Raw genomic sequence first — 20,373 nt, forward strand, 5'->3', positions numbered from 1 at the left:
CTCTTAATACCAATTTGATGAACATCTGAAGACTTTCTGGGAGTTGGGATTCTTGATGCAGAAGCAACTGGAATAGATGAAGAAATAGAATTAGCTTCACTTTTGCTGTCACTCATATCACTGTCTTCATCAAAAAATTCCTTGCTCTGTGATGCTGCTGCTGAAGACTAAGTAGAAGGAGAATTCACAGAAGAAAACAAATTTTGATGCAAACCAGTTTTCCTTTTCTTGGTGTTTGACTGCTATAATTTAGCTTTGACAGTATTTAGACAAAAATTCAACAAGTTTTTCTCCATTCTATCTACATGTCATGTACCTAGAAGTACAGAACTTGCACTTGGCTTGAACAGTTTTTTTCCATGTTCATATCTAGTAATTTTTTTCAGTCCAATTGACTTTGACTTTCAATGACTCTGCATAATGTATTATGTCACTGTTACTAATGTCACATGTCTGGAATGCTCTCTAGGTTGTGAAGTGTCTCTTTTGTATTTCAGTCAACCAGGAGCCATTCAATAACATGTCTACCTGTGCTCCAGCCACTCAAAATGTCTTTGGGCATGCTGCCCTCTCCCTTACAGACTCCTAGGTCACATGGGGGTGGGGGGAAGCAGGTGGCCCCTTCTCCCTGCAGCAAACACAGTAGATTCATAAGCAGCAGTGGGAGGAGAAACAGAGCATGCAACAAGGGGCCTGTACAGAGATGTGATGTGTCCCACTCCTCATTAACTTTTCATGTTATCAACAAGGTTTGGCTGGGGTGTGTATTATGGGAAGGAGTAAGGAAGTTTATTTACATGATCATTTAGTGGTGGGTTGTTTGGTTTGTTGAGGATGAGGTAGATGTTGGAGGTGTAATAGCAGTGATATTTTTGTTCAAAGGAGAGGCTATGACTGCATCTTTTCTTTTTGTGTTGGGGAGGAAGTATAATGACTATTAACCTTCCTGTCACTCCCCCCACTCCTATCGGAGTTAATTTCTGTATGTTCATCTAATTAGTTTAGATTGTAAACTCACTGGGGCAGGGACTGTCTTTTAGGTCATATCTATATGTAAAGCACTGCAGCGGTGCCTCTGTACAAATGCAGCTGTGATGTTGCAGCACATCTGGTGAAGACGCTGTATCCTGACAGGAGAGAGCTCTCTTGTCAGCTTAATAAAACCACCTCTGCTAGCAACAGAAGCTATGCTGGCAGGAGAAGCTCTCCCACCAACATAGTGCTGTGCACATGAGCCCTTATTTTGTGTAACTTATGTCGCTCTGAGGGGTGGCTTTTTCACACCCCTGAGCGACATAAGTTATGGTGACATAGGTGGTAGTGTAGACATAGCCTTATTTAATGTGCTTTGGAAACCGCCATGTACTTTGATGGCCTGGTATACAAATAAAGATATGCAGACAATGTTTGTTCTAAAAGATACCAGCCAGTCAACATGCCCAATTTTCCATTATTTCACCTTTTTCTCAACAGGTGGCATTAGCATACAGTAAAGTGTGTGATCAAGACATTTTAAGTAGGGTTGTTAATAGTTGGCACCATGATGCAAGGTAGGCCACCACCTACATCAGGGCATTCTTGCTGGAGTGTTTGCCAGTATTTGACTGTGGTCAAATAGGTGGTCAATTGACTGATCAGTCAACGCTATTTGACTGGTCAGTTGACTGGCCTCCAAATCTATGGGGCATACATTGAGCATATTCCCTGCTTCCTGTAGACCCTACTTTATGGCCTTCCACAAGAGTCTGACCTGATTCCTGTAGTTTCTCTGAGTTCTCCCAGCCCTTTTTTATGAGGTCCAGGTGTTCATCAGGCTTTATCCCCTTAATCCCATCCACTCTGCTAATTATAACACAGGCAGGACTGGCCCTTTTCTTTATAAAGGGGCCACTCACCCTGTGACTATGAAATACAGGGGGAAATTGAGTGAGTGTGGGTGGTTATGTGCATGGGTACACTGAAAGAGTTTCTATTGGCAAAGAAGCATAAAATAAAAGAAAGAAAAATACAATTTAGAAAAATATATCTTAAAAGTGCTAAAGTAAGAATACTAAAAGAGAGAAAGCTGGCCATTAAGTGGTTAACCTGCTAAACAGCTCACTTCCAAGTCATTGGCATAAGAAGTCTATTTATATAGTAGTCAGTTATCAAATATCCTCAACAAGTCTTTTAAAATAAATAATGTAGTATTTATTTATAATAAAATTTAGAATATATTGAAATATGGAACAGTCGCCTGGATTTATATAATCAAATTTGGTTTTGAAAAATTATTTAGACTATATTGTATATCACTGTCCAAATGAAACTAACATCTGTGTGAATATACAGTAGTTATTTGATTAATATAGCAATGTAAAGGGAAGAAAAATTTGTTCCTGACAACATTGTTGGATTCCAATCTTGTGTTATTTCTTAACCATGAAGGATATACAGCACAGTATATTTTTCTGGGGATTTGGTATAATGTAAATTGAAAACACAGATTTATTTCTTGTTTTTCTTTAGCACTTTTAAAGGCTTGACATTTTTGGAAAATATATTTTAAAAGTCCCCCTCCCCCCCAAAATTAGTATACAATGACTTATAACCTTTAACCAGAGCCCCTCAAACTGATTTTTGTCATGTTTCACAAATTAAACCTGGAAAAAAAGTTTGATCAGAACCTGAATGATAAGGAACATTCTCTTCTGGTCTAACCCCACAGATGTCAATGAAGTTACACTGGCAGAAATTTCAGCCCTAAATCTCTTAAGAGACTACAGGTGATGCAGAAAGACTTGTCTGAGCTTCTGAATCACCCTCTTTCTTTTTGAATCAGTGCATGAGCCAATACCCTAGCATGAGGATGAAGGAGATGCTGAGATGACATCTTTTAGTTGTGTTGCATAAGTTCTGTCTGCTTATGCCTAATACCAAGTTCCTGATATTTTTTGTGTTGCTATTTATTTTATTTGTTTGTTTGGAAGAGCAGGAATGTTTGCCTCAGTGCCCTATTCAAATTTCTATTTAGGTAATTCCTTACTTATCATTTCTCCTCTATAGTTTCAGTTGGATAAGATTCTTTGCTCTCTTATCTTGTTCGGTGCTGCTGTTGTAGCGCTGGCTGCATTTCATTAGTGGCTCAGGTGATTCCGATATATTAGCTTGCAAAGTCTTTTGGGGGTATTTCTGGATGAAAAATGCAATATAAAATTAAGCCATTAGTCTTTAATCAGTTCCTTTACTAGTACACCAATCAGACGTGCCAAACTGACACTGAAGACTGTTACACTTTTTGACTTTCAAAGAAGTGTGTCTACTCTTATCTTGAAACACCCAACCCTTAGCTTTTTAGCTTTATGGGGAAAGTATTGTGATGTGTTGGATCACAGAAACCCTCTTGGGAGCTGCCACCTGATGTGCCAAGACTACTTCTACCCCTGCTTTCCCTGCCAGCTCGGGACCCCAGCACCCTGTCTTGCTGAGCCAGACACTCCCGTCTGCTCCAATACAGACCCAGGGTCTGAATTACTTGCCCCAAAGCTGCAGGTTTACCTGAAAGCAGCTAACAGATGTGTTCCTGTTTTTAACACTCAGATGCCCAACTCCCCATGGTGTCTAAACCCAAATAAATCCGTTTTACCCTGTATAAAGCTTATACAGGGTAAACTCATAAATTGTTCGCCCTCTATAAGACTGATAGAGAGAGATGCACAGTTGTTTGCTCCCCCAGGCATTAATACATACTCTGAGTTAATAAGTAAAAAATGATTTTATTAAATACAAAAAGTAGGATTTAAGTGGTTCCAAGTAGTAACAGACAGAACAAAGTAAGCCACCAAGCAAATTAAAATAAAATGCGCAAATCTATGTCTAATCAAACTGAATACAGATAATCTCACCATCAGAGATGCTTCAGTAAGTTGTTTTCCTCAGACTGGACACCTTCCAGGCCTGGGCACAATTCTTTCCCCTGGTACAGCTCTTGTTCCAGCTCAGGTGGTAGTTAGGGGATTCTTCATGATGGCTCCCCCCCTTTTGTTCTGTTCCACCCCTTTATATATCTTTTGCATAAGGCAGGAATCCTTTGTCCCTCTCTGGGTTCCCATTCACTCCTTCTCAATGGAAAGACACCAGGTTAAAGATGGATTCCAGTTCAGGTGACATGATCACATGTCACTGCAAGACTTCATTGCCCACTTGCCAGCACACACGTATACAGGAAGACTTGCAGGTAAATACAGCCATCTGCAGACAATTGTCCTGGTTAATGGGAGTCATTAAGATTTCAAACCACCATTAATGGCCCACACTTTGCATAATTACAATAGGCCCTCAGTTATATTTCATATTTCTAGTTTCAGATACAAGAGTGGTACATTTATACAAATAGGATGATTACACTCAGTAGATTATAAGCTTTGTAATGATACCTTGCAAGAGACCTTTTGCATGAAGCATATTCCAGTTACATTATATTCCCTCATTAGCATATTTTTATAAAACCACATAGACTGCAACATCACAAGTATATTGGCTAATTCTAGATCTTGGAGCTCAGAGGCCTGATCCTCCTCTCTATTACTTATGTTTTATACCATTGCAACTCCAAAGGAGTCTCACTGGCAAAAAATTGCTTTAACATAATGGTGAACCAGGCCACAAGACCCCAAATTTTTCTAAGTCAGTGTGATTTATTAGACGGCATCCTTTCCACAAACAATAAGAAAAGGGGGAAATGTGATCCTATTCAGCTGTTTCTAGAAATGTGGTGGTGCCAACTCTTAATTAACTGACTTAGAGGGAGGACATTTTTAATTATTGGATAGAGGACAATACAATAAGAACAAACCTAGTATCTTTATTTGCTCCTCATTATTATAGGAGCTTGTGTGATTTCTAATCCAACCTTTATGTACACCTCATAACAAAAATGTAGTTAAAATATACTTAGGGTTTTACTTAGATACACATCAACTTAAAATATCATATTGTACTACTGTATTATTATTATTTATTATTAGCCATATATTTGAAAGTCAGGAAATGTACCTACAGGTTAAAAAAGGCCAACTAAATGTAGTAATCTAAAAATTGCAGATAAGTCTCCAGCATGGCTATTACCTTGACTGTGTGCTCACCCTTACTCTTCCTGTCCAGTGAAAGAAATTAAGTTCATGATGATCCCTTTTGTACCTCTGATGCAAAGTGGCTAGGAAACTAGTCTAACTGGCCTCCTCAGGATCCCCTTGATTCAGGGGAATCCCAGGATGGGATTCCACAAGAATCGGAGAGAGGCATAAAGCCACCTTTGCATGTGCATACTCCCTTCTGAGCTAAGCTGACCACAGCTATGGTATGGCTCTGTATTCTCTTTTTTGTGTATATAAAAAAGAATAATATAGTACTTTGTTGTAATGTGTTCTAATGAGCACCTATCTAGCCTGTATCATAGTTTGGAACACACAAAGTGTGATGAGTTGTGGGATATGTATGTTATCTCTGAGATTGTGAACCCTATGTATCTGTGCCAGACTGCCAACTCCATTTGAATGTGCAGTCTTGCCTTCTCTGTTGGTCTGCTTGCCTCCCCATCCCTGGGGGGGGTGCTCGGCCCGGAACATAGGCGTCGAGTTTCTAATCTGCTGGGGGGTTTTCCCCCTGGCTCTGCCCAGGCCCTGCCCCCACTTCACCCCTTCCCCCAAGACCCCACCCCTGCCCTGCTTCTTCATGCCCTGCCTCTTCCATACCCAGTTCCGCCCCCTCCCCTTTCCTCCCCCCCGGAGCGTGCTGCGCCTTGCTCCCCCCCTCCCAGCGCCTCCTGACACCACGGGCGAAACATCTGAGCTATGGTAGGCACTGAGAGGGAGGGGGAGGCGCTGATCAGCAGGGCCTGTTGGCAGGCAGGAGGAAAACCTTGGGGGGAGGTTCTGGTGGGGGGCTCCTTGCCCTCCCAACCTGCCGGCCTGCCACTTGTCTCCCCATTCGCCTCTTCACCCCGCTCAACCACTCCCCACCTCACCTCCCTGCCCACCTCCCATTGGGGCCCCTAAAGCGCAAGACCTGGGGCGGTTGCCACGATTCGCCATCCCCTAGGGAGGGCTCTGCCTCCATGTTGGGTTGAGATTGCAGAGTCTGGTGGCAAAAGAATAAGAAGTGTTCAAGTTAAGTGTTATGATTACTGAAATGTATGGACTCCCTATCCAGAGGAACTAATGTAGCGGGGGGAGGTTGTCATGGTGGCAATGAAGTCACTTGGCAGAGGTTTTGTGCTTAAGTGGGTAAGCTGGCAAGAGTGTTACTTGACACAGGGGGCTGAAGATTTTAAAAAGGCAAATGCTGGTCTGTTCAGGGGTCACTTTCTCTGGTCCATGAAGGAGAGACCACTCACAATATAACGGCTTGCATGAGGCAGGGGACATCCTGCCTGCCTTTCTGGACACTATTGGTCTCTAAGGACTTTCAAGGGGAGGGTGAGCTAGAAAGGGATGGGCGTAATGTTTTTTTTTTTTTTTAATATGATCTGTACTCACTGGTGCTTGATACATGATTAAGTATAATAGAACATAAAGGTGTTAGATTGTGCAAAGTGTGTGTTGACTGCTTTACAACTGCTGTGGTGCCCCCGAGAGCACTATATTTATAAACCAGAAGCTTCACACATTTGGGTTAAGTTATAGGAGGAGGGTGTGTTGAAGTACCAGGGAGTCCAAATGGTCAGTGCAGGGCTAGGTAGTTGGACAGCAGGTTCCAGCTCTCAGGGGAGGGTGCCAAATAGAAGGTCTGCTTTCTGACAATGTGCCTAAGCACCTGGGACTGGGACAATGGCTGGACTCAATTTAGGCTCCAGGGGCTTAAACTACTTGGAGATCCAAAGCAACATAGGCTTGAATTCCCCTCATAGCTATCTTAGTGGATGGCCAGGAGGGGCTGATCACTAGGTTCTGTGACAAAAGGGCTGTTTTGCAAAAGTACAAAGCATATTTGTTTACTAGTATATTCAGGGTGGATGTGGAAAACACTGATATGCAATCTTTAATTAATGAGTAGGTTTACAGTTTACAGGCTAGCATGTAGGGTTTTATTCCTTGGGAAAGTTTTTGTGGAGAGGGAGGCAGGAGAAGGGGCTGTGCCAAGAATAAAAATAGCTGAGTTTTACTGCTCCTGTTAAGGGTCTGGGAAATGGAGCATGCCAGAGAGAGTTTTTCAAGTATGAGGACAAGTGCAGATGAATCAAGCAGTTGAGTAGGTTTCAGTGGTAAAGTTTCTTTTTAGAAGAAGATAATATGGTACTTATTGAATATATTTAGAGGTTCAATTTGAACACAATGAGCAGGGAATTAGGCAATGAATCTTCCATTATTGCTAACGGGGGATTATTTAGTGTTTGAGTTCTGTTGTATTAATTTAGATGGAATAAATGGACCCAAAGGGTCAAGAGTGTTAACCATGACCCTGTCGCTGTCCAGGGTTGAGTATGCAGAGATCTCAGCTTGCCTAGTACCACGGTTCAAACACCTTTAAAAATCCTTTTACCCTTTAATAAAGATATGCTGGGGAGGTGGAGGGGGAGGAAAAACAGTTAAAGCATCTGAAATTTAAAGTATGCAGTAAAACTTGTATTTTAACATCTCTTGTTCCCTTTCACTGGAGAGAGGTTTTTAGAAAGAAACCTCATTTGCTGGACAGTCTCTTAGGTGATATTAAAGATGGTAATAAGTGCCCTTTGGGAGAAAAGAGAAAGTTAGTTGAGATGGGCTCAAGCTTTTGTTTTTGTTAAAGTCCGATCCCATTTTCTGGAAGACAAAGCAGGAGAGAAAAGAACAGCAAATGTAGAAAATGCAGCTTCTGTCTCCCGTGTTGTCTCACTTGCAACCTCACTGCTGGAAAAACATAGGTACAGCACACTGTTTTATAAGCCCCTACAAAACCTCACAAACTTGTATCAGCATTGGACTATTTAAGACACTGCCTTCAGTTGCCTTTCTGATTACACAGGCTTACACCAGTGTTGCAAAATATGCAGTCTTGGTCAGCCTAGCCAAGCTCTTATTAGACAGAAGGAAAAAGGGGAGAGAGAGGAAAGTGAAGAAATAAGGTAGGGAAGGAAAGGACACACTGAGGGGTGTGTGTGTGTGTGTGTGGTGTGGAGGGAGAGACATTCTCACATCCCAGGTGGTGTGTGTGATTTAGTTGGAGGTGGCAATGTCATCCTGGGTTTTTCTCTCTGTGGCGCAGTCTGGTCAGGATATCTCCTAATCCTGAGAGAAGTCACAATGGAATCACACTGGACCTCAGGGTCCGAGGAGACAGTGGAGGTGGCAGCCATGATGAAGTCGGCTTCTTCCCCTTCTCTTGCCTTTTAGTCAGCCAGTATCACAGTAGCCGGCTTTTCCCTACAAACTCTTTTTTTGAGGACCCCAAAAGGTGAATCCCAATATGAGCACCCTCCAACTGCCTCTGTGACTTGCTCTTTGTATCTGCTCCCCTAAAAGGCATGAAAACCTCCCGGGCTGGTTGACCTATAACTTTCCCCAACTGGAGAAGTACAGCAGATTCACTACATTGCTCTCCCTAGCCCATCGCTGCCCATCAGATTAAGGACATACCCACGTAATACACAAATATATGGTGTTTGCATGTGCGAATACATCAAAATAGAGTATCACATGCTGGGATCTGTAGTTAAGAGACCTCTCAAGCTGCATTGTAGATCTCTAAGGTTGTATATTGGCCACTTGCCTCTCCCTGAGATTGCTACTTTTTTAATAGTATGTGCTTTTCTTAAAAAAAAAAAAAAAAATTACCTATGCCATTTTTTTTTGCGGTTTTGAGTTTTCGGTCTGAAAAAAGTAATTTGAAAAATAGTGGTGTTCATGACAGATGTCCAGCTAAAAGACTGAGATTTGGATGGTTACAGATTATATCTAATCAGGCTGTAATGTTCCCTTGTGTCCAATGTTCCATTGCTATGGAATAAACCTGTCAAGTCCCAAAGAAATGTTACATTTCAGTAAGTAACAACCCAGCCAAGAAGAACAAACCTTTTAGATCTATTTTTCACTGTTATTTTTCAAACATTTCTACTCCTACACAAAAGGCTCTGTCCTGCAGAATGTATTCTTCTCAGAATGTTGTATTTCTCTATCAAGTATAGATGCTGTTTGTCATGCATCACCTTGCTGCCAAATTAATCCAAGTTAATGCTAATAACTTAATTTGTCATGGTCTCATTCAAATATTCCCATTGTATTTTGTGTAGGAGAGCACAAAAAACGCATCCTACATGCAACAGAATGCATTAAAAAAAAACAACAACAACAACAAAGATTGCAGCAAGTTAGAGACAGAGAAACTTCAGTCCATCACAGGAGATCCATAGAATCATAGGACTGGAAGAAATCTTGAGAGGTTATGTAATCCAGTCCTATCATTGCACTCATGGCAAGACTAAGTATTATCTAGGTCATTCCTGACGGGTGTTTGTCTAACCTGCTCTTAAAAATCTCCAATGATGGAGATTCCACAACCTCCCTAGGCAATTTATTCCAGTGCTTAACCACTCTGATAGTTAGGAAGTTTTCCTTAATGTCCAACCTAAACCTCCTGTTAGGGTTCCCCTGACTTTGAACTCTGGGGTGCAGATGTGGGGACCTGCATGAAAGACACCCCCCCAAGCTTATATTCTACCAGTTTAGGTTAAAACTTCCCCAAGGCACAAATTCCTTTCCTTGTTCTTGGATGGTATTGCTGTCATCACCAAGTGATTTACACACACATTCAGGGAAGGGTTACTTGGACTAATTGTGCCATGGCTCAACAAAGCAATAATTTCTTGAGTGGCTGTATTTTTTGCTCCAGAAGTTGAGCATTTTAACACATACTCCCTAGCTCTTATGGTTGCAAAGATAACTTTCAGAATGTGGATCAGAAGTAAACCAATGCAATGGTATCTGTCTGATTTTGTTAATATGCCTGAAACAATACCCCAAGAGAGAATGGTACTGATCCTAGTCATTTCAGGGGGTATTTGCTATGTCTGATATCTTAAATATGAACACAGTTAATTATTCTGCTGCTGAATAAAATATGCCGGAATGGAGAGGGATGAACATGTTTTGAAGATCTTGACAGTATATTAGGAGGGCATCTCATTTTGCGGTCTCGAGTGGATGGAGCTTCGGTTATAGGTGAAGGTTAAAGGAGAAAAAATTCAGGCTGACCACTGGGAGCAAAAATGTGCAGATTCAGGGCCATAAACTGAAAACTTTTCAGCAAAGGGAATACATTTTTATCATTAGACTGACCTCACACTTCGTAAAGCAACCTCCATCCTTTCATGTATTTTTCACTCCATGCATCTGATGAAGTGGGTTCTAGCCCACGAAAGCTTATGCCCAAATAAATTTTAGTCTCTAAGATGCCACAAGGACTCCTCCATTGTTTTTACATTTTATGTGTATTTTAAAGTGTCATGCCATCTGATAGCTCTGTAATAAGTAATAGTAACAACTTTTTTGTTTTTTCCTCACAATCCCCTTCCTACAGTGTCCTAGCACTCTCTGTCTTGCTCACTTAATATCCCTTTTCCAATACTCTCCCTAGCCTTTTAATGTTTGTGGCCTTTATTATGTATGGTTATGTTCTAGCTTTTTTGCTTTGGTATCCAAGAAAACTTTCCAAAGAGGGAAAAGAGCTAGTTGCAGGATGTAAGAAAGGAGTTAGTCGATGGGAGCTCATAAACATAGGAGAGGGGTTGTTCAAAATCAAATTGCTTCAAGTTGTACTTGGATGATGAATAATTGGAATGAGAAAAATCTTTGAGTCTGACTGGAGTAGAGCCCAGCTGCAGTGTGAATTATGGATTGTAGGTGACTTTCCAGTTTGTTGTTCCCGTGCATGCTAGACTCCAGTCCAATCATCTTGCTGTACCCCAGTATGGTAAAGCTGGCTGTAATCATCTTAACTTCAGACTGGTTCTGCATGCTACTGGATGCCCTGCTATCAAAATAATCATTTGTACTGGGGATGCTTTTTGTGTGTCTTACCTGAAGTACAGCAATTTGATTTGTATCTGAGACACACTTTAGGTGCTAGATATTAGTTTCCTGAGAGCAATATCTTTGTGCAATCTCTGATCATTAAGAAGAGGGAGATATATTATTGTTACAGTTATTGCTTTGATTTTTTAATTTTTTTTTTAAATATTCGGTCACTAAATGGTAACTCCCTTGGGGTTCAGAGAGCATGGCCCTTTAAATCAACGGGGCTTGGGGAAGGAGCAACCCAAAACTCTGAAATTCCAAGGTTCCCAACCCCCCCCCCCACAAATGAGAGTTACCTGGATGGGCTGATAGGATCCCAGGCTGTAGTACCTGTTCGTATAGAACAGGGGTCTCAAACACGTGGCCCAGGGGCCGCATTCAGCCCACGGGGTTGTTTTCTGCGGCCCGCAAGCTCCTTGTGGCCCCCCCGCCTCCCCCCAGTGTTTACCTAGAGCGGCTCCAGCTCTCTGCCTGCCCTGCCCCCGCGCCGCTCTGGGAAGCGGCCGGAACGTGGGGAAGGAGGGCACAGGGGTCTGTGTGTTGCTCTTGCTTCAGGCAGTGCTCCCAGCAGCTCCCATTGGCCGCGGTTCCCCATTCCCGGCCAATGGGAACTGCTGGGGGTGGTGCCTGAAGCAACAGCAATACACAGACCCCTGTGCCCCTCCTCCCCCAAGTTCTGGCCACTTCCTGGAGCGGCGTGGGGACAAGCAGGCAGGGAGCCTGCCCTGTCTCCGGTGCACGTTGGGCTGGAGCCCGCCCCCCGAACCTCTCCTGCAGCCAAACCACCTGCCCTGAGCCCCTGCCACACCCCTCCTGCAGCCCCTGGGAACAGGAAGGGGGCAGAGTTGGGGTGGGGATTTCGGGGAAGGGGTTGGAATGGGGGCAGGGCCTCATGGAAGGGGTGGAGTGGGGGCAGGGCCAAGGGCGGGGGGGAGGTGTCAGTAATGCGGCCCTCGGGCCAATGTACTAGTCCTCATGTGGCCCTCATTGTCATTTGAGTTTGAGACCCCTGGTATAGAAGGACTTTTGTGTGAAGCATTGCTGGACAGCGGATCACAGGTCACCATACTTTATGAATCTTACTACTGAGAACACCAGCAGCATTTACCCTTGTGTCCCCTATCCAGCCTGAGAGTCTGGGGAGTTGGCTGTGACTCCTGCCTTTATTGGGAATATATCCTGTTGAATGCCCAGTTTCCAAAGAACGTTGCAGGGGTAACCCAGGAAATAGAAACGCTGGCGCTGGTTGCCAAGATCCAAAGGGAAGAGAGTATACACTTTTACTTCTAGGGATAAATGCAAACCTGTTCCAGAGATTGGCACAGAGATGCCGGGAGATTTCAGGAAACAACTATCTGCAGGAGCTGCCAATGCATGCTTTATGTAAAGCCAAATACCAGCGAGTGAGGGGGGGCCCCCCATCCCAAGAGAAGACCAAGGCTAGACCTTTTGTGAGGGATAGTTTCCAATTTGGGGATTCCCCCATTCCTGCTGAGGGGAAGGACTACCTGCATGAGAAGTTAGTCAAGATGAAGGCTGTTTTCTCTAAGCACGAGTGGGATGTTGGATGTGGAGCACCATATCTGAATGCTGGATGGTCGGCCTTTTTGAGAGAGGTCAAGATGATTAACCCCTGCTGATATCGAAGATATGAGGCAGCACCTACAGGAACTGGCTCAAGCAGGTATCATTGAGGAATCTAGGAGCCTTTACGCATCGCCAATTGTTGTAGTACGAAAGAAGTAGGAAAGGAGTGCACATGCATCAACTATCGCACTCTGAACCAGCGGACGATTCCTCACCAATACACAATGCCCCAGGTGGATGATGCCTTGGATAGCCTGATTGGCAGCTGCTGGTTCTCTGTCCTTGATCTCTGCAGTGGATACTATCAAGTACCCATGGCACTAGAGAACCGGGAGAAGACGGCGTTCATCTGCCCCTTAGGGTTTTACCAATTTAATCGCATGCCTCAGGGAGTGTCTGGGGCTCTGACCACGTTACAGTGACTCCTGGAGCGGGTGGTAGGGGACATGCACCTGTTAGTGTCTGGTGTACCTGGATGACATCATGGTGTTTGGCACATGTTAGAAGAATGTAAGACTTGGCTGTGCAAAGTCCTGGATCGTTTACAAGAGGCTGGCCTCAAGTTATCCTTCGACAAATGCATCTTCTGTCAGACATCCATGCGGAATGTGGGGGACACAGTTTCTGCAGATGGTATACCTATGGCCCCAGAGAAGGTGAAGGCGGTAATCACCTGGCCGAGGCCCACGACTCTCAAGGAATTACAGTTGTTTCTGGGATTCTGCAGCTATTACTGCAGGTTCACAAAGAATTTTTCACACATCGTTCATGCACTCATAGAGCTCACCAAGGGATACCCTCCCATAAATAAGAAGGGGAACCCACCCCAGCATCAATATTTTAATGTGGGTGCACCATTCAGAAAACGGTGGACTGCTGAGTGTGAAGAAGCTTTCCGTAAAATCATTCAAGAACTCACTCAAGCACCTGTTTTGGTGTACTCTGATCCCACCCAGCCATATGAACTTTGATGCAAGCTACACCAGGTTAGGAGACATCCTTTATCAAAAACATGAATGAGGGCAAACTCCGACCAGCAGCTTTCTCAAGTGGAGGCCTCACACCACCTGAGAGAAACTACTCTGCTCATCAAATGGAGTTTCTGGCATTAAAGTGGGCCAGGACAGAGAGGTTCCATGATTACCTTTTATGGGGCCAAGTTCACTGTAAAGACTGATTATAACCCTTTGACGTATGTCTAGACAACAGTAAAATTATCCGCACCGGGACACTGGTGGCAGCCCTCTCTGCCTATGATTTCACCCTGCAGTACCGACCCGGTCAAACAAATACGGATGCAGATGCCTTATCTTGGTGGCCTCACTCTAAGAACTTATCACTCAATGATCGAATAAATGTGGGGACCCCTAAATGGAGAGCTTTCTGCCAACGGGGATCCACGGGGGTGGGGGAGGAATCCACAGCCAATGAAGAACGAGCGATTGACTGTCTGGGGGTACTGCTAAAAGCCATACCCATAATCTACTCAAATTTTACTAGAGTACAGAACCTTCAGCTGCCCAGACTAAAGGATCAAAAGGTGAAGCATGCCCAGTGAGCTGACTTACGAATAAAGGACATCCTTTTATGAATTGGAAAGGACCCCCAGGCTATCCGACTGAGTCACCCGGAGGAGGTCCTTTCGCTAAAGGAATGGGACCACCTATTTGTTCGGGATGGATGACTTTATCGAGGGAAGAAGCATCCCCAGAGGCCTCGCCCAAAGCAATTGGTACTACCACAGAAGTACTGGCGAGGCATGTTAGAGGCCTGCCACAATCGAATGGGGTATCTGGAAGTAGAGCAATTGGAGGCCCTAGTTAAGGCAAGATTCTATTGACCCCAAATGGGGGATGACATTGCCCACCATGTTCACACCTGCACCAGATGTATCCAACAAAAGACTCTGCCTAAGCAAGCAGCTCCTCTTGTCAGCATCACAAGTTCAGCACCCATGTAGCTTCTCTTTATGGACATTGTCATTAAAGCCTGAGCGCCGGGGTACTGCAAATATCTTGGTGGTCACTGTTCATTTTACTCATTATGTTCAGGCCTATCCCACCAAACATCAGAAAGCTTCCACGGTTTCCAAAATCCTGTGGAAAAAGTTCTTCGTTCACTATGGGTTGTCTGCAAGACTACACTCAAACCAGGGACGGGATTTTAAAAGTCGGTTAATAAAAGAACTTTGCAAAACAATGGGAATCAAAAAATCACACACCCACCCCTTATCATCCACAAGGGGATCCACTGCCAGAACAATTAAACTGTAAACTCCTTCTCGTGCTGGAAACCCTGAAGCCTCAGCAGAAAAAATACTGGACCCAGCATGTGGAGAACTTGGTACATGCCTATAACTGCACTTGACACAATGCAACTGGGTACACACCATACATGCTGATCTTCAGTCAAGAAGCTCGGTTGTCGGTCGATCTCTGTTTCAGAGTGTCTTCAAATGGGGCACTCCTGGAAACATATTTGGGGTATGTGACTCGCCTAAGAAATCAACTGAAGAAGGCATATCAGATAGTGATGCAAGCATCTGGTCACCAAAATCAAGAGAATAAAACCCAATACAGTAACTCCTCACTTAACGTTGTAGTTATGTTCCTGAAAAATGCATCTTTAAGTGAAACGATGTTAAGTGAATCCAATTTCTCCATAAGAATTAATGTAAATGGTGTCAGCAGTGGGATCTTGGGGTGCACAGCGCGGCGGAAGAAGGAGGGTGATTTAAAAAAAACAAAAAAAGAGAGGGTTTATTTTTTTTCACCACAATGGATGACGTAGTGCGGACACTGATACAAGCTACGGTGGCCCAGCAGGAGGCTACCCATGTCCAGGCAGCCGCCCAACAGGAGGCAGTGCGGCTGCAGCAAGAGACTAATCGCCTGCTGATGGACCAGGCTGCTCAAGACCGAGCTATGTTGCGGGAACTGGTAAACCAGGTAAAGTCCCTTACAGAGCTGAATCGCAGCCATGATGGGACGCGGCTCATATGGGCCAGCCATTGGCTGCAGAAAATGACACGGGAGGATGTTGTAGAGGCATACCTTCTGGCCTTAGAGAGGACAGCCTTATGGGAGGCCTGGCCTTGAGATCAGTGGTCTGGCATCCTTGCCGCATTTCTGTGTGGGGAGGCCCAGAAGGGCCAACCATGATCTGCCTGAAGAGGCTGCGGCAGACTACTCCCAGCTGAAAGCAGAGATCCTGGCCAGATCTGGGGTAACGACAGCAGTGCGGGCCCAGCAGTATCATGGTTGGTGGTACCAGGAAGACAAAACCCTGTGGTCCCAATTGTATGACCGCCTCCATCTCGCACGAAAGTGATTGCAAACAGAGTCCCGGAGTCCGGAAGAGATACTAGCGGTTCTGGTTATCGACCGATACATGAGGGGACTACCACCAGACCTTCGTGCCTGGGTAAGCCAGAACGAACCCTCCACCTAGGACGAGGTTGTCACCCTGGTAGAGAGGCGAAGGACCGCGAGGGAGCTGACCCAACCAGTTAAGGAAGAGGCACCCCGGGTTAAACTAGCAGCACCAAGCCCTAAAGTTCAGGTGACTGGGCCACCAAGAGGTACCAGGTGGAAAAAGAGAGAGGCTGAAGGCCCATCAGAGGCCACAAAGAGTCGGAGCACTGAGGGAGAAGAGGATCGTGATGTTAGACTGCCCAAACCAAGAGACCGGGGAACGCCTAGGGCTGCATACAAATGTTATGCCTGCGGGGAGTGGGGACACATAGCTGCCCAGTGTCCCAATGCTGAGGAACCTATGCAGTGTAACCTGGGGAAATGGGCAGATCCATGCTCCCTAATCCACCTTGTGGGGGTCTCACTAACCCCACATATGTATACCAGACCAGTGAAACTAAATGGGGTAGGGACCACGGCACTGGTTGATTCGGAGAGTGCTATCACGCTTATCTCAGGGAAGCTTGTGAAGCGTAGTCAGCTGCTGCAGGCTAAATGTACAGGGATAACATGTGTCCATGGGACAGTTAGTTACTACCCCACCATCCCAGTAAAAATCGAGATCCAAGGGAACACTACTGAGGTAGGAGCAGAGGTAGTCCCGAAACTCCCATACCCTATGCTCATAGGGAGGGACTTCCCAGGGTTTGGAAACTTACTCCCAGTAGCGGCATTGGAGAAAGATGGGGACCCTAAAATTGATGAGGCATCCACAGCAGACTGTCAACCCCCAATCTTCTCTGAAATATCCCCAGATTTGTTCTCCACTCCCAGACCGGATAGAAAGACAAAAAGGGAAAGAAGGGCAGCTAAGGCCTTGGGAACCCGAATACTGATCCAAAGCCAGAGGGTCGCTCTTGTAGGTAGGCAGACCCGCGCAGCTGAAAAGGAGGCCACGCAGGAGGGAGAAGCACCTGAGTCTGACCCCCACCCTAATGCTTCTGAACCAGTAGAGGCAACAGAGACTGGGCCCCTAGATCTTGCGCGGATTAGCCCTGGGAGAGGAAATTTTGGACGGGACCAGGCAGAAGACCCAAGGTATGACAACATTAGGAAGGAGGTGACAGAAATAGATGGGGTCCCCGTGGAAGGGAAAACCCAGGGACCAGGACCCTACTTCATAATGATCTCTTATACTGGTTTGCACCAGTACAGGGGCAGAAGGTACAAGCAGATCCTAGTACCTCAGAAACACCAGAACGCTGTATTAAGTCTTGCTCATAGTCATCTTTTTGGGGGGCATTTGGGGGTAGAGAAGACCCTGGCACGAGTCCTACGACGGTTCTTCTGGCCCGGAGTACATGAAGTGCGGAGGTACTGTGCCTTCTGCCCAGAGTGTCAGCTGCACAGTCCCCGTCCCCACTTGAGGGCACCTTTAGTACCCTTTCCCATCATAGAGGTCCCCTTCGAGCGAATAGCCATGGACCTAGTGGGACCCCTGGAGAAGACGGCTCGGGGCCACCAATATATACTTGTTGTTGTTTTGGACTATGCTACTCGCTACCCAGAAGCTGTCCCCCTGCGGAACACGGCCTCTAAAACTAAAGCCAAAGAGCTGGTGGGGATCTTTGCCCGAATGGGGCTACCAAAGGAGATATTAACCGACCAAGGAACCCCATTTATGTCGAAGCTAATGAAGGACCTCTGTACGCTGTTCCATATACATACCCTGAAAACTTCGGTCTACCATCCGCAGACTGATGGGTTGGTAGAAAGGTTTAATCGAACCCTCAAGGCTATGATAAGGAAGGTGGTAAGTCGGGATGGGAAGGATTGGGACACCCTACTACCCTACTTTATGTTCGCTATCCGGGAGGTACCACAGGCAGGGCTGGCTCCAGCATTTCTGCCGCCCCAAGCAACCAAAAAAAAAAAAAAAAAGCCACGATCGGCGGCAGCAGTTCAGCGGCAGGTCCTTTGCTCCTAGAGGGAGTGAGGGACCTGCTGCCCCCGAATTGCCGCAGGTGCCGCCCCTCTCCCTTGGCCGCGCCAAGCACCTGCTTGTTAAGCTGGTGCCTGGAGTCGGCCCTGACCACAGGCCTCAACTGGGTTTTCCCCCTTCGAGTTATTATACGGGCGTCACCCCTGTGGCATACTAGATATCACCAAAGAGATCTGGGAAGAGGAACCCAATGAGAGGAGAAATATAATAGGCAAAAAGGGAGGAAATAAAAGCAGAAGTAAAAAAAATGCTGGAGTTGGGGATCATTGAAGAATCCCACAGACAGTGGTCCAGCCCAATCGTGCTGGTGCCTAAACCTGATGGCACCACAAAATTTTGCAATGACTTCCAGCAACTAAACGAAGTATCCCAATTCGACGCGTACCCCATACCTCGCATAGATGAGCTAGTGGACCCTCTGGGTAATGCCCAGTCCTTGACTACCCTAGACTTGACAAAGGGGTACTGGCAGATTCCCCTTGCAGAAGACGCAAAGGAAAAGACTGCGTTCTCTACACCAGAGGGTCTTTTTCTATATACTTTTGGACTACATGGGGCCCCAGCTACCTTCCAGCGCCTCATGGACAAGCTATTATGCCCGCATAACAGTTATGCTGCTGCCTACTTGGATGATGTGGTCATTCATACCCCAGACTGGGAAACCCACCTGGAGAAGGTGGAGGCAGTCCTCGATACCTTCAGGCAAGCTGGCCTTACAGCAAACCCTGCCAAGTGCGCTGTAGGGTTTACAGAGGCCAAATATCTTGGCTACATTGTGGGAAAAGGTCTGGTAAAACCCCAAGTGAACAAGTTAGAGGCCATCCAAAATTGGCCCCGACCAAGTCGCAAGAAACAAGTCCGGGCGTTCCTAAATGTTGTGGGGTATTACCGACGATTTATCCCCCACTTTGCCACAAGAGCAAGCCCCCTGACAGCCCTAGTGAAAGCCCGTGGACCTGATCTGGTGAGATGGTCTGAGGCAGCAGAGGAAGCATTCACAGACCTACGGACTGCCCTCTGCAATAACCCTGTACTGATAGCCCCTGATTTCACCAAGGAGTTTATCCAGCAGACGGATGCATCGGAAGTAGGGTTGGGGGCCGTTCTATCACAGATGATCGGGGAGGAGGAACACCCAATTCTATACCTCAGTCGGAAACTCCTTCCAAGGGAACAAAAATATGCAGTGGTGGAGAGAGAATGCCTCGCTGTAAAATGGGCCATGGAAACATTGCGCTACTACCTGCTCGGGCGCAGATTTGTCCTCGTGACCGACCATGCCCCTCTTCAATGGATGTAGCAGAACAAGGAGAACACAAGGGTGACCAGATGGTTCTTATCCCTCCAACCTTTCCAGTTCCGTGTGCAACACAGAGCAGGGAGCCGTCATGGCAACGCCGATGGCTTGTCACGTGTGCACTGTCTGGCGTCCCAAGCTGCCCAACCCCTTGGCGTTGAGCAGAGGGGGAGGGATATGTGACAGACCCAGACCAGTAGGGTACAGGAGTCTGGTAGAGGGCAAATATACTGGTCACTGGATGAGTAGTTTTCTGTTCCCTGAGTGACCAGAGCAGGGGCTGCACTAGAGTAATCAGGAACCTGCTAGATCCAATTAAGGCAGGCTAATCAGGGCACCTGGGTTTTAAATAGGAGCTCACTTCAGTTTGTGGTAGTGTGAGGAGCTGGGAGCAAGAGGCACAAGGAGCTGAGAGTGAGAGGGTGTGCTGCTGGAGGACTGAGGAGCACAAGCATTATCAGACACCAGGAGGAAGGTCCTATGGTGAGAATAAGGAAGGTGTTTGGAGGAGGCCATGGGGAAGTAGCCCAGGGAGTTGTAACTGTCATGCAGCTGTTACAGGAGGCACTATAGACAGCTGCAGTCCACAGGACCCTGGGCTGGAACCCAGAGTAGAGGGCGGGCCCGGGTTCCCCCCAAACCTCCCAGTTGACCTGGACTGTGGGTTCTTCCAGAGGGGAAGGTCTCTGGGCTGTTCCCCAACCCACATGGTGAATCTCTGAGGAAAGAAAATCCGCCGATAAGCGCAGGACCCACCAAGATAGAGGAGGAACTTCGTCGCAACACATGTACACACACACTATAAGTTTTAAACAAAACAGTTTAATACTGTAAAAAGCAACAGAGAGTCCTGTGGCACCTTATAGACTAACAAGTATTGGAGCATAAGCTTTTGTGGGTGAATACCCACTTAGTTAGACACATGCACGTATTCACCCACGAAAGCTTATGCTCCAATACTTGTTAGTCTATAAGGTGCCACAGGACTCTTTGTCGCTTTTTACAGATCCAGACTAACACTGCTACCCCTCTGAAATTTAATACTGG

At 45.9% G+C, this 20,373-nt stretch overlaps 1 protein-coding gene across 4 annotated transcripts in view; it reads left to right on the forward strand.

Moving 5' to 3' along the window:
- The window catches only part of MCTP1 (multiple C2 and transmembrane domain containing 1), a 488,682-nt gene that overhangs the window by 69,034 nt on the left and 399,275 nt on the right, over nt 1-20,373 (forward strand). The window lies entirely within an intron of this gene.

Source organism: Malaclemys terrapin, chromosome 6 (assembly GCF_027887155.1).
Source record: "Malaclemys terrapin pileata isolate rMalTer1 chromosome 6, rMalTer1.hap1, whole genome shotgun sequence".
Classification (NCBI taxonomy): Eukaryota; Metazoa; Chordata; order Testudines; family Emydidae; genus Malaclemys; species Malaclemys terrapin.